This window comes from Cynocephalus volans, chromosome 4 (genome assembly GCF_027409185.1).
Source record: "Cynocephalus volans isolate mCynVol1 chromosome 4, mCynVol1.pri, whole genome shotgun sequence".
Lineage (NCBI taxonomy): Eukaryota > Metazoa > Chordata > Mammalia > Dermoptera > Cynocephalidae > Cynocephalus > Cynocephalus volans.
Window position 1 is genome coordinate 42,219,203 of NC_084463.1, and position 13,716 is coordinate 42,232,918.

Below are 13,716 nucleotides of genomic sequence, written 5' to 3' on the forward strand. Positions count from 1 at the left end.
CACAGGCGGAAGCGCTTGGGCACAGGACCAGGCCCAGGCGAGCGCCGCCGCCCACCTGAGGAGCTGCAGGAGGCTGCAGGACGGCGAGAAACGGCCTTTTACAGCAGAGAACCGTTTACGCGAAGAACCGCACTCAGCAGATGCGGCCCTGAGCCTGCGCGAAGCCGTGTGAGCGCTCGCGCGCCTGCGCGGGCTGAGGGCACCGGACGCGCATGCGTGGAGGCTCGGCGAGCCGAGGCTTGGATCCGGCGGGAACAGCGCACTTGGGCACCGGTTCAGTACCTGTTCCTTGAGGTTGCTGCTGCGGCCTGAAGCGATTCGCAGGGCTGGGGCATCCGGCCAGGCCTCGAGCCTTCAATGGAACCTGCACTTCCTGGCTCTCTGCCTGGCCCGGATGGACCGTGAGAAGAGCTGTTACCTTGGTTGACTGGAGATAACAGCTTTTGCCAATGGAGCTGCGGTAATAGGCCTCAGTCTGGTAGGTTTCCATTTTACTTCACTCTTATGTCAAAGATATATTGTATTTGATTACTTGTTTGTACTTTCAAAAAAAAAACATCAAAACCACATATACTAAATATGTCCAAGAGTATTAAAATTCTAAAATATAACACAGCACATGTAATAAAACAGAAAATTTTTAAAAAATACAAGAACGAAAAAATAGCTTTTATTTTACCTTATACCAATTGATAACAGTATCTACAACATATAATACTGCACAGGTACTGATAAACAGTTACATTAAGGATACAAGTGCATGAACATTTACATAGAACTGCTGCTCCAGGACTTGTTGCATTAGGTGTCAGGTATTTTAGCAAACAGGACAAACATAAACTAACTCAGCTACTTTAATTCATGAGAATAAGGTTTCAAGAAAAACATATATGAGAACACTTTAAAAAGTTCATAAAAATATTTGTATTATCTTTTAATTCCATTTTTGACAAATTTTTGAAGTAATCTCATGTAATTTCATAGAATACTTAATACATAAAGTCCAAGTAAATCAATATACTAAGTAACAAAAGAAAAGTTGGTGATAAAAACACCATGTTGCAGGAGGACAAGGAGAGAATTTCCTCAAACTGCCAGATAGAGGAAGAGAACAGAGGCAGATGAGGTGGTCCCAGTGCCAGAGGCCTGGGGATCGGGCTGGGTTGCAAGAGGAACACTATCAAGGATGGGACCAGAGGAGCTGGCTAAGCTGAGCCCTGGATGGTTGACAGGAAGGTGCACCCAGTGGGGCAGAGCATGGACAAAGCCCCTGAAGTGTCTGCATGAAGACTCCCCTTGGGCCAGGCCATGGTATGAGTTCTCAGCCCGTGGCCCCTAATGCCTGTGCGGTCAGCCCCCAAGCTGCATTTTGAGGAAAAGCTGGAGGACCTGATGGGCCCACACAAGGACCTCTGGGAACTCCACATGAATCACTCAAATCCATTTCTTGTTCCTTCCACAACTTCTCTAGCAGCACCAGGACCAAACCACAGGGTCATACCCAGGTCTTCTCCTCTCACCTGCAACACCAGTTCCTAAGCAAGCCGTGGTGGTCCTAATGTCAACATCACCCTGAATCCAGTCGCTTGTGACCACCCAGCATCCTCATCACTGATCCTGCTAACCCATCCCTGCTGCCCTCTTATGTCCATTCAGGGGCCGAAAGGATGCTGGTAAAACAAGGTGGAGCCATTCTTCATGGCCATAGATGTGTATGGGACCATCACAGGCCTAGGTGAGAAAGTGGGGAGCAAAGCAGCCAGCGTTTGCCCCCAAAGGATCCCATGCACCAAACAAGAGAATGGAGAGAGAATGGATGTCAAGAGGGAACGGGTCAGTGGGGTCACCAGAGGGATGAAGGGGAGAAGAGCTGCAGCTGTGCTGGTAAGTGACTCTCCTGACAACACCCTGGATTTGTAGTGTTTGCAGTTTTTCTGTTGTAAATACTCACACTGGACCAATTTGAATGCTTACAAAATTTCTAAACATCAACAACGATCCTCTCCAGCACAACACTGTAGGTATACGGGTGAGAGAGGTCCAGGGGGAGGGAATGGCCTGTGGAAAGGTCCTGAGACTGGACCCTGGCTGGTGTGCGTGGAAGAGGATAGTAGTAGGAAGTGAGGCATGGTGACCAACTAAGTGACTAGATCCAGGTGGGCTTCTCTGAGGTATGGGGGAAGCTGGGAAGATGTGGATGGGTGGCTAGGAGGGAAGACCTTGGAAGGAGGGTGGCCGTTACCTGTCCTCACCTGCTCATCACCCTCCCGGCTGCAGAGGAACTGGTCAAGGTGAAGGTGGAGGCTATGAAGCTGCAGCTGTGTTCCCTGTGTGAGCCCAGGACCCCTCCACTGTCACCTAGGGCTCTTCCTCCACAGCCAGGAGTCAGCAGCCATGGGGCAGGTGTGGAACTGGAGGGTGTACAAGGAGAGGCCAGTGGTGACCGCCATAGCCCCAGCCCCACAGCAACTTTTCCCAAACAGGAAGACCAAGGAAGCCGCAGAGCTGGATGTGGAGCCCCCATTCTTTCCCCTGCACCACAGAGGCTGAGGGGCCTCTCCTCCCCTCTGCTCCTGTCTGTGTCTCTTCACACCCTCTTGACCCTCCTAAACCCTTTCCCTTTCTCCCCCCCATCCCACCTTAACCCACTTCATTCCTCTCTACAACTCCCTCCTTCCTACACGCTGAGGGCTGGGAAATCACAGATGCAGGTCCTTCTCCAAGCCCAGTGCATTCATGAGCAAGGGGTTGGCCCGAGAGGCAGTGAGCCCTGGAATCAGGTGGCAGGGAGCAGAGACAGCTCCTGAATGGGGCTGGGTGACAAAGGGCAAGAATGTTCCTGGAAAGTCCTGAGAGGAGAATCTGGGGGAAGGGTGTTCCTGCAGGAGGCATGATCAAGGTAAAGGCATGGAGGTGTGGTGGTGGTGGTGGAGCAGGAGTGGATGGTACATGTGCAAACTTGGGTGAAGACCCCCACCCAGACCCACACCTCTCACAGACAAGTCCCAAGGCCTTACAAAATTCCTCATGAGAAACACTGGGAGCCACCTACTGGGAGAGCCTGATGCCTTCAAGAACAGGGAGAAGAGACCCTGCCCTGACCTGGGGCTGAAGGAACTGAAGGGCCATTGTGCTTACAACCGGCCTTGGCTTGACTCTCCTTCATGGCCTTGGCCACAGTCACACTGCAGGTGCTCAATAAATGTTTCCCCACCTGCCAGTCTCTGGATCACTCCTCTCTAGGACCTGACAGGTGTTCTGGGTCCCCAGGCAGAAGGATGCAGACCTGAAACCCTCTCACAATAGGTCTAGGGGGTCTCAGAATTGAAGAAAAAGAAAAATGAAAGAAAAGAGGGTCAATAAGCTAGGATCCAAAGGCAATCAGTTCCATGCTGTAGTTCCTATTGTATAGCTGAGAAATAGAAGTATAAAGGTAATTTCCCCTTTCATGATCATAAAATACATAACTAAGGCACTTGTTGGCAGAAACATAATATGTTAGAAATCCTCAATGTGCAGGGAGCCAGTCAACTAGGACTTAAATTGTGTCTACCTAATGCAAATTTTAAATCTACCAACATAAATCGACCCACTAAAACAAATGATGGGAGTCAAGGTCTGCATCTCCCAGGTCCAAATACACTGAATTAATGACAAAGAGATTCCTTCTCTTGACAAGCAACCCCACCACGGAGGCCAGTGACACTGACATCGTAGGTTGGAGAGAGAAGCCCACCCAGGTTCCAAGACTGCAGAGCAGTTTCCATGGGAGAATGGAAGAACATGGCAAGGTAGGAAAATTCTTGTCAGTCCAGGACATTAGACAACAAACTTAAAACTCGACCTCTCATCTTTCTACCTATGAGAAGGAGCTAATCACACTTGTGTTATTAATGACTCAACACCTAACATCAAGTGGAAATTAGATAATATATTGAACCAAATGGCAAGAAAGACATCACATTTACACAATGCAATTCAGCTAAGCCCATGATTAGAAAAAACTTTATAGCCTTGTTTACTTCACCACAATTAAACAAATAAATTAATAAAAGGCCTTTGACAAAATTCAACAATTATTTGTGATTTAAAAACCTCATGTAAAGCTAGGAATAAAAAGTAAATTCCTTTACTCTTATTGGTGACATGTTTAAGGTAACTTCCGGTTCAGAACAATTTAAGTATGCCTGGTATATTCAAATACAATTGACCACCGTACTGGAAATGCTAGACAATAAAATAGGTAAGAAATAATGGCATAAAAATTTCTGACTAAGTAACCTACAAGCCGAAAGAATCTACAAAACAAACAAACAACAAACAGAAAAAGCACAGATAGGCTAAATGAGTATAAAAGGTTGCTAAATATAAAAAATCAACTCTGTGTAAATGCCAGGACACTGGAGCAAAAAACGGCAGTGCTTAGAAATCTACAGTTTGCTGAAGAAAAAAGATATGCTATAGTAATAGCATTAAAGAAACACATCAAGTGAGGAAGAGCATCTCAGCCAAAGGCAGCCTCACAGTGACAGGTCATGAGAGGATGGCATGGGCTCCAGTGCTCCTCTCTGCAGGGATACACCAGGAGGCACTTCCTCTCTCAGATCAGGAGCCATCTGTGTGTGCACAGAACACCTCAGACCCCGGGACCCCTATATAAAGTGTGGACTGAGCTTCTTATACCCTGCTGATCCTGCAGGCATATTTTCACTGTGGGCCAGCCCCAGCAGAAGAGCCCTCTTGTGTTCTCACCAAGACCAGGTAAAAACCTGGTCAAACACCACATTCACTACTATCAATAAATAACGGTGACAAGATGATATAAACCTCAGCCAAACCTAGCTAAGACCCACTATTAATCAGTACATTTGACACCTCAATCAGGGATCAGTTCCAGGTAAGTCACTCACCCCAGCAAAACAGCTCAGCTCATTCCACACCTCCTGGAATTAACACAGACAGTAACAAACAGCAAAAATAAATTAAAAAATAGATGCTTACAATATCATAAAAATACTATGACTTAGAGATTAATATAATGACATGTATAAAATCCCCCCTCCAAGAAATAACATAGTTTAGAAACCTAAATAAAAAATAATCATGCTCATAAATTGGAAAAACATTATTATAAAGATGTTATTTCTTCTAAAGATGATACATGCATCTATTACAATATCAATGAAAAACAAGTCTTTTTGTGTAAATTCACTGCTGATTTGAAGAAGAATATAAAAATGCAAAGGGTCCAATAATCTCCAACATGCTTTTGAAAACCAACAGGGTGGGGAGATGTCTCTACAGGGTATCAGAACATTCTACGAAGGTACAAGGAATAAAACCTTGTGGTATTGATGGAAAGAGGGACAAATGACCTAAAGAGAATCTAGAAAGAGGCTGGTGCATGTTGCACAGCTGAGGAAGAACAGAGATTGCTATGCAGAGCTGTTTTCAATTTTTAAATCAATGTTGCTGCATCAAATGGATGTTTATTAGGAAAAATTTAATAACATTTGATCAGGATATCATACCATACAAAAGGTATTTTACATTTAAATGTAAAAAGTAATTTTGGAAAAAATCTTTATAACTTTGTTATGAGTAAAGTGCTCTTACATTGCATTTTTATAAACCATAAATTCTAAAGAAATTCTGATGAATTTCTATGAAACTTTATTAGAATTTAGTAATTTCTGCTCATCAAAAACATCATTAAGAGTATGTAAGGGTAAGACAGAGTGGAAGAAAAAATGTGCAGTTCACATTTCTAACAAAGGCCTTATAGTGCAGAATACATGAAGAACTACATATTTCCAAGGAAAAAGACTTCCCAATAGAAAGAGAGCTAAGCCACTTCAATGAGCACTTTACAAAGGAGAAGACATTCCAATGACAAATGAATACATGAAAATGTGTACAAACTCAATAGCAATTAGAGAAGTACAAATTAAAACCGGTAGAAACTAGTGCATACTCATCTGAATGCAAAAACACTGACAACAAAAGCATGAAACAATAAAAAACACACTACAGATCCAAGAGTTGGCAAAGACAATGAGCAACTGGAATTGATAAGCACTGCTGGTGGCAGTGTCAATTGGCAGAGCCACTTTGGACCATGGTTTGGAAGCACCTACTCAGGCACGCCCATGAACCAGCAATTCCAGTCCTAGATGGGACAGAAATGCACCAAAAGATTTTACAAGGAAGTTGTAACAGGACTAGTTGAAATAGAAAAATAGCAGTTTCCGCAAGAGAAAATGGAGAAGATAGTGAGTGGAAGAGGCCCAAAGATTTCCTGAGGCAGTGCTCATGCTCCATTTCTTGACCTAGGTGGTAGTTACATGGTGTGTTCCCTTTGTGATTATTCATTGACCAGTATGGTTTCGATATTTGTTCTATTATTTTTTTAATGCTTTGCTCAATGAAATCAAGTTCATTAAATAAAGGGTGGAGAGGAGGAGCAGGAAGGAGGGATAATACAGGGGCATGAGAAAAATTTTGTGATAATAGGTATGTTCATTATATTGATTGTGGTGATGGTTTCTTGGGTGCATACATATGTCCAAACATAAAAGTATATACCTTAAGTATATGCATTTCTTCCATTTCATTTATACTTTAATTAAGCTGTTAAAAGATATAGAATGAATTTCAAACAAAAATTAAAAGAAAACATATAGTCTTAAATAGGTAAAATAAGAAAAGACTAAGAATATATTAGCTAATCGTTAGTTTCAGTACATTGAAAAGAAAATGTTTAAGTTAGTAGAAGAAAATCATAATAAAAAATCAAAGATACTGAAAATAAATATACCACAGAGAGGATTAAAAAATCCAAATGCTGGTGCTGAAAAAGAAAAAAAGAGATTGAAAAAAATAGACTGCTTGAAATTTAATTTAAAAATTACATATTATATAATTTTAACTATGTATGTTCTAAGTATAAATTTAAAAATATATATTCATAAATTGGACATTAAAATAAAAATTTTATTCATCAAACAGTACTGGTTAAAGGATGTAAATAGCAGTCACAGAGAGAAATTAATTGCCTCACAGAAAACCAAATACTTTTATTAAAAAAAAACAAGACAGAGACCCAAAGAGAAAAGCAGGCAAGAGACTTGAAGAACCACTTTACATAGAAGATTTCTGAGTGTTCAATAATCATATGAAACATGGTAAACATACTTATAGAAATTGGGAAAATACAAACTAAAACCACATCAGATAGACAAGACTATACAGTATTGATAAGGATGTGGAATATCTTGAATTATCATGAAGTTGGAGTGTATGTTGTTTTATCCATCTGGGAAAACTGGCTTTTAGAAAACATGATTCTTCCCCACCATACACACAAATGCTTCAAAAGAGATATACACATAAGGTAGAAACCGTACATGGTAGCCATACGACCATTCAGTTTACTTTATAATACAATGTCCAATAAATTACATAAAGCACTGAACACTTTATTATAAAATAGGCCTTGTGGTCTGGGATTTTTGCCCAACTGTAAGCTAATGTAAGTGTTCTGAGCATGATTAAGGTAGGCCGGGCCAAGCTGTAATGTTCAATAAGTTAGGTGTATTAAAAGCATTTTTAACAACCATATTTTCAACTTATAATGGGTTTATCAAGATGGAGCCCCATCATAATTTGAACAGTGCATGTATTAGTCATAAAGATGTTTGCTGAAACCAGGAGCGCAATGCAAGAAATAACTACTTCAATGAAGATGAAATTGTAGCTAACAGAAAACACAACTGAAGCATACAATAAACGACCTGAAAATTTCAACAGAAGGGTTCAACAGTACACTACAGAAAACAGAAGTCAGCATCAGAGAACTTAAAGACTGGTCACTGGCAATCAATCTGGGCAGCAAATTAAATGAATGAATGAATGGACAGCATAGCTTAAGAGACTCATGGCGCACCATCAAGAGAAACAACTTACACATGATTGGTATACCAGAAAGACAAAGATAGGAATATAGAACATATTTTTTAAATAAATGAACAGTAATGGCAGAAAGGTTCCCAAGCCTGGGAAATAAAATAGAAATCCACATTCAGGAAGCTCAAAGGGCACCAAATAATCTAAATCAAAAGAGACCCAACCCGACACCCTCTGCTGCTCAGCACAGGGATGGGAAAAGCCGACGGTACCCTGATACCGGCGCCCCGGCCCGCTGCTCTCCACGCCCCGGCCCTCCGCTCTCCGCTGCTCCGCACAGGGATGGGAAAAGCCGACGGTACCCCGATACCAGCGCACCGGCCTGCCGCTCTCCACGCCACAGCCCGCCACTCTCCACGCCCCGGGACCGCTGTTCTCCACGCTCCGGCCCACCGCTCTCCTCTGCTCATCGCGGAGATTGGAGAAAAAGCAGATGGTACCGCGATACCGGCGCCCTGGCCCGCCGCTCTCCACGCCACAGCCTGCCATTCTCCGCGCCCCAGGACCGCCGCTCCGCACGCCACAGCCCACCGCCCTCTGCGCTCCAGACCGCCGCTCTCCGTGCCCCGGCCCACTGCTCTCCACGCCCCAAGACTGCCGCTCTCCACTCCCAGGGCCCGCAGCTCTCCACGCCCGGGCCCGCCGCTCTCCGTGCCCCGGGACCACCGCTCTCCGCAGGGATGGGAGAAGCAGACAGTACCCTGATACCGGCGCCCCGGCCCGCCGCTCTCCATGCCCAGGACAGACGCTCTCCACTCACCGGCCCGACGTTCTCCATTACTCGGCACAGGGATTTGAGAAGCAGACGATACCCCGATACCGGCGCCCCAGCCCGCCGCTCTAGACGCCCGGGCCCGCCGCTCTAGACGCCCGGGCCCGCCGCTCTCCCCTACTCGGTGCGGAAACCGGAGAAAAAGCCGACGGTACCCGGGTATCAGCGCCCTGGCCCGCCGCTCTCCGCGCCCCGGGACCGCCGTTTTCCGCGCCACAGCCCGCCGCTCTCCACGCCCCGGGACCGCCGCTCTCCGCGACCCGGCCCGCCACTCTCCACGCCACAGCCCAGCGCTCTCCACGCCCCGGCCGCCGCTCTCCACGCCCCGGGACCGCCACTCTCCTCTGCTCGGCGCGGAGATTGGAGAAAAAGCAGAGGGTATCCCGATACCGGCGCCCCAGCCCGCCGCTCTCCGCGCCCCGGGACCGCCGCTCCCCACGCCACAGCCCGCCGCCCTCTGCGCTCCAGACCGCCGCTCTCCGCAGGGATGGGAGAAGCAGACAGTATCCTGATACCGGCGCCCCAGCCCGACGCTCTCCACGCCTGGGCCCGCCACTCTCCACACCCCAGGCCCGCCGCTCTCCACTCCCAGGACCGACACTCTCCCCTACTCGGTGCGGAAACCGGAGAAAAACCCGATTGTACCCCGGTACCAGCGCCCTGGCCCGCCGCTCTCCACGCCCCGCGACCGCCGCTCTCCGCGCCCCAGCCCGCTGCTCTCCGCGCCCCAGCCCGCCGCTCTCCGCACCCCGGCCCGCCGCTCTCCGCGGCTCCGCGAATGGCTAGGAGCAGGAACCGCCTGCAGTGAGGCTCCCGGCCCACCGGCGGCGGCTTCAACGGGGCAGGGGCTGCGGCTACACTCTGGCTGCCCGGGACGGACCTACCGCCGCTTTCCACCACTCCCCCCACCAACTCGCGCTCCCGACAAACGGGGAAACTGACTTACCAGGCCTGAGACGTCCAAAGAGGATGGAGAAGAGCGTGGACCCAGCAAAGTTCTCCACCTTGGGGGGAACCTGCTTCTCTTCTTCAGACACTCCTGCGGAGCAGCTTTTCCTGTTCATTGAAAACAGCAAAGCCCAGCGAACACCAACGTTGAAACCACTCTTGAATACAGCTCCGCAGAAGAGAAAATGCCGAGAGTGGGCTTGCTCGGCCCATTTATAGACTCTGTATTCAAATGAGGGCTCCTGGAATACGCGTTCTGATTGGATAGTTTTACTACTGTTACCAACCAATCAGAAAACAAAAGGTGAAGAGGCTCCACCAAGGGTACTTTCAGTGGACCTTCACCCCTGGAGCCTGTGTTTTTATGGAGGTTGTTCTCATGACCCTGAAAGAAAACGTCAAGATGATTAAGCTGTTACTGCCCATCCCCACCTCCACTCAACAACTAGCAACCTGCCATATGCTTTCTGGCTCCGTGGATTTCCTCATTCTGCAGATTTCATAAAAGTAAGTGATCTTTGGTGTCTGGCCTCTTTCACTTTGTAAGATGTTTTTGTGTTACAGCGACCTCAGTACTTCATTTATTTTTGTCTAAATAACATTACATATATATGGATATGCATGTGTATGAGGGAACTTCAAAAAGTTCAAGGAAATATTTGTTTTATCTTTTAATTCTATTTTTCCATGAACTTTTTTGAAGTACCCTCATGTGTGTGTATATATATGTACATGTACAAATATATGTATATATTTACCTGTAAGTATTTATATTTACCATCCATTTTTCAGTGTTTATCCATTTATTAGTTGATAGAAATTTAGGTTGTTTATACCATTTGGCTATTGCAAATATTGCTGATATACCACTAATTCTATATATGATAACATTATGTAGAGAGATATTTACGTATCCACTTATTAATCCATGATATGCATAAATTTACTGAAAACTATCCATAATTATCTTATTTATTAGTTTTCCAACGTTTATGCACATATCAGTTCATGAGCATTTGGGTTTTTTTTCACCATTTGGCATTTGTGAGAAGTGCTATTGTGAACATTTTTTTACAAGTATTTGTCTGTTTCAATTTTTTCAGAGTAGGGGTATGCAATTCCCGGTCGTATGGTAATTCTATGTTTAATTTCTTGGAGAACTGTCAAACTTTTCCACAAATGCTGAATTATTTTCCATTCCCCCAGCAATATATGAGAGTTCCGATATCTACACATCCTTTTCAACAAATTATTCCCATCTTACTAAGTGTGAAGTGGTATCCTGCTGTGTTTGATTTGTATTTTTCTGATGATTAATGATATTGACATCTTGTCATGTGCTTTTTAGCCATTTGTACATCTTCTTGGGAGAAATGTCTGTTGAAGTAATTTAGCCATTTTAAGGTCGGGTTGGCCTTTTAAACTATTGAGTTGTCAGAGTCTTTAGCATATTCTAAATACTAGACTCTTATAAGACACATGACTTTCAGATATTTTCTCTTATTCTCTAAGTTTTCTTCTCGTCTTCTTGAGAATGTCTTCTGATACACAAAAGTTTGAAAATTTGATGAGGCCCAATTTATCTATTTTCCTTTTGTTGCTTTTGCATTTGGTGTCATATCTAAAAATCCAATATGGTATCATATCTAAGTGTCAAAACAAGGTGATGGAAATTTACCCCCTATGTTTTCATTTAAGAATTGTGCAGTTTTACCTCTTCTGTTTAGGTTTTTGTCAATTTTAAGTTACTTTTCATATTGTGTGAGATAAGGTTCAAATTCAGTCTTTTCCATGTGGCTATCCAGGTGTCCGGCACCATTTGTTGAAGAATGTTTTCCCCCCATTGAATGGCTTTGGCACCCTTTTTGAAGGTTAATTAGTCATGTATGCATGAGTTTATTTTTGGAATCTCAATTCTCTTCCGTTGTTCTATATGTCTATACTTATGCCAGTACCACCACTTTGTCTTATTATTGTAGTAAGTTTTGAAATCAGGACATGTGCATCCTTCTACATTGTACTGTTTCAACATTGTTTGGGCTATTAAGGGTTCCTGGCAATCTCAAATGAATTCTAGATTCAGCTTGTCAATTTCTAAAACTAAATCAGCGGGATCTCTAATAAAGATTGCATTAAATGGGTAGATCAATTTGCTATATTTCCATTAATTTAGATTTTTAAAAATTTTCAACAATGCTTTACAACTGTTTCCAGAGTCTAAATTTTGCACTTTTAAGAATGTTTATCCCTACTTTATTCTTTTTAATGCAATTTTATAGGAAAATGTTTTCTTAATTTCATTTTCAGGTTGTTCATTGCTGGTATACATAAACATAGTTGACTCTTATATGTTGGTCTATTATCCTAGAACTTTGATGGACTCAATTATTAGATTTCTATTTTAGTAGCTTTTTATTGGATTTGTTGCCATTATTCATATATAGTATCATGTTATCTGTGTATAGAGATAGTTGTTGTTTTTTTAAAATTTTGATGTCTTTTATTTTTATATATTTATTTTTGGCCTAATTACCCTGAGTAGAACCTCTAGTAGGATGTTACATAAAAGTGGTGAGAGTAGACAGCCTTATATTTTTTCTGATCCCATGATGAATACATGGCGTGAAGAAAGTGGAGTTGCTTTGGTCAGACAACGCCGGCGACCAGCACGGAGGCCATGGTGGTGGTGTTGGTGGTGGAGGAGCCACAGCAGCAGGTGGTGGCTACTGGGAGAACTACGATGATCCACACAAAACCCCTGCCTCCCCAGTTGTCCCCATCAGGGGCCTGACTGATGGTGTGGTAGAAGCTGACCTTGCGGAGGCCTTGCAGGAGTTTGGACTGATCAGCTATGTGGTGGTAATGCCTAAAAAGAGACAAGCGCTGGTGGAGTTTGAAGATGTGTTGGGGGCTTGCAACGCAGTGAACTATGCAGCCGGCAACCAAATCCACATTGCTGGTCACCCAGCTTTTGTCAATTACTCTACCAGCCAGATCTCCTGCCGTGGGGACTCGGATGACTCCCAGAGTATAAGCAGTGTGCTTTTTTTTTCTTTTTCTTTTTTTTACTATTCTGAACCCTTTGTATTCCATTACCACAGAAGTTCTTTACACTATTTGTAATGCTTGTGGCCCTGTCCAGAGAACTGTCATTTTCTCAAGAATGGAGTCCAGGCCAAAGGGCCTAGAGGGCCAAAAGCTTCACACAATGGAGATGACATCTACTCTGGCTATTGCACTCTGAAGATTGAATATGCAAAGTCTACATGCCTGAATGTGTTCAAAATGACCAGGATACTTGGGACTACACAAATCCCAACCTCAGTGGAGAAGGTGACTCTGGCAGGAACCCCAGCAAATGCCAGAGACAGCCCCCTCTCCTGGGAGATCATCCCACAGAATATGGAGGGCCCCGCAGTGGGTGCCACAGCCATTACCATGGTGAAGACTACAGGCCCCCCCACTTCACTAGGAAGGGAAAAGGATGGGCCCACCAGTGGGAGGTCACTGTTGGGGCCCAAGCCACTACAGCCCCCAGTATGGGCACCCCATCCCCTCTCTTAACACCCAAATATGACCCCCAAGCCGACACCCCTGTGCTCATGGTCTATGGCCTGGATCAATCTAAAATGAACTGTGATTGAATCTTCAGTGTCTTCTGCTTGTTTGGCAATGCAGAGAACATGAAATTCATGAGGAGCAAGCCAGGGGCCACCATTTCTTTTTTTTTAATTTTAAGATTGGAAAGTGTTAACCACTGTTCTCAGTACTTGGATATTGAATTATTTATCTTTCTGTAAATTGCATGTGTATTTTAATTTCAAGGACTGTTAGATTGAACAGAATGATAGAAGTGGCCTTGTAGCATCTTTCCGCTTCAGGCAACAGAAGATGTGCAACACAGTGCTAAGTCTCTGGGAGCCACCCTGCAGACTTCACAAACGATCTCAATGGAACCTGGAAAGGCCGCTGAGCCCAAAAGGATGCACTGAACGACCACTTGCCACACTTCTCTGATGGTGACGACTCAG

General features: G+C 44.5%; 1 pseudogene; it reads left to right on the forward strand.

Moving 5' to 3' along the window:
* Positions 1-9,870: 9,870 nt before the first annotated feature.
* Positions 9,871-13,485, forward strand: LOC134376054 (heterogeneous nuclear ribonucleoprotein L-like; annotated as a pseudogene).
* Positions 13,486-13,716: the final 231 nt, after the last annotated feature.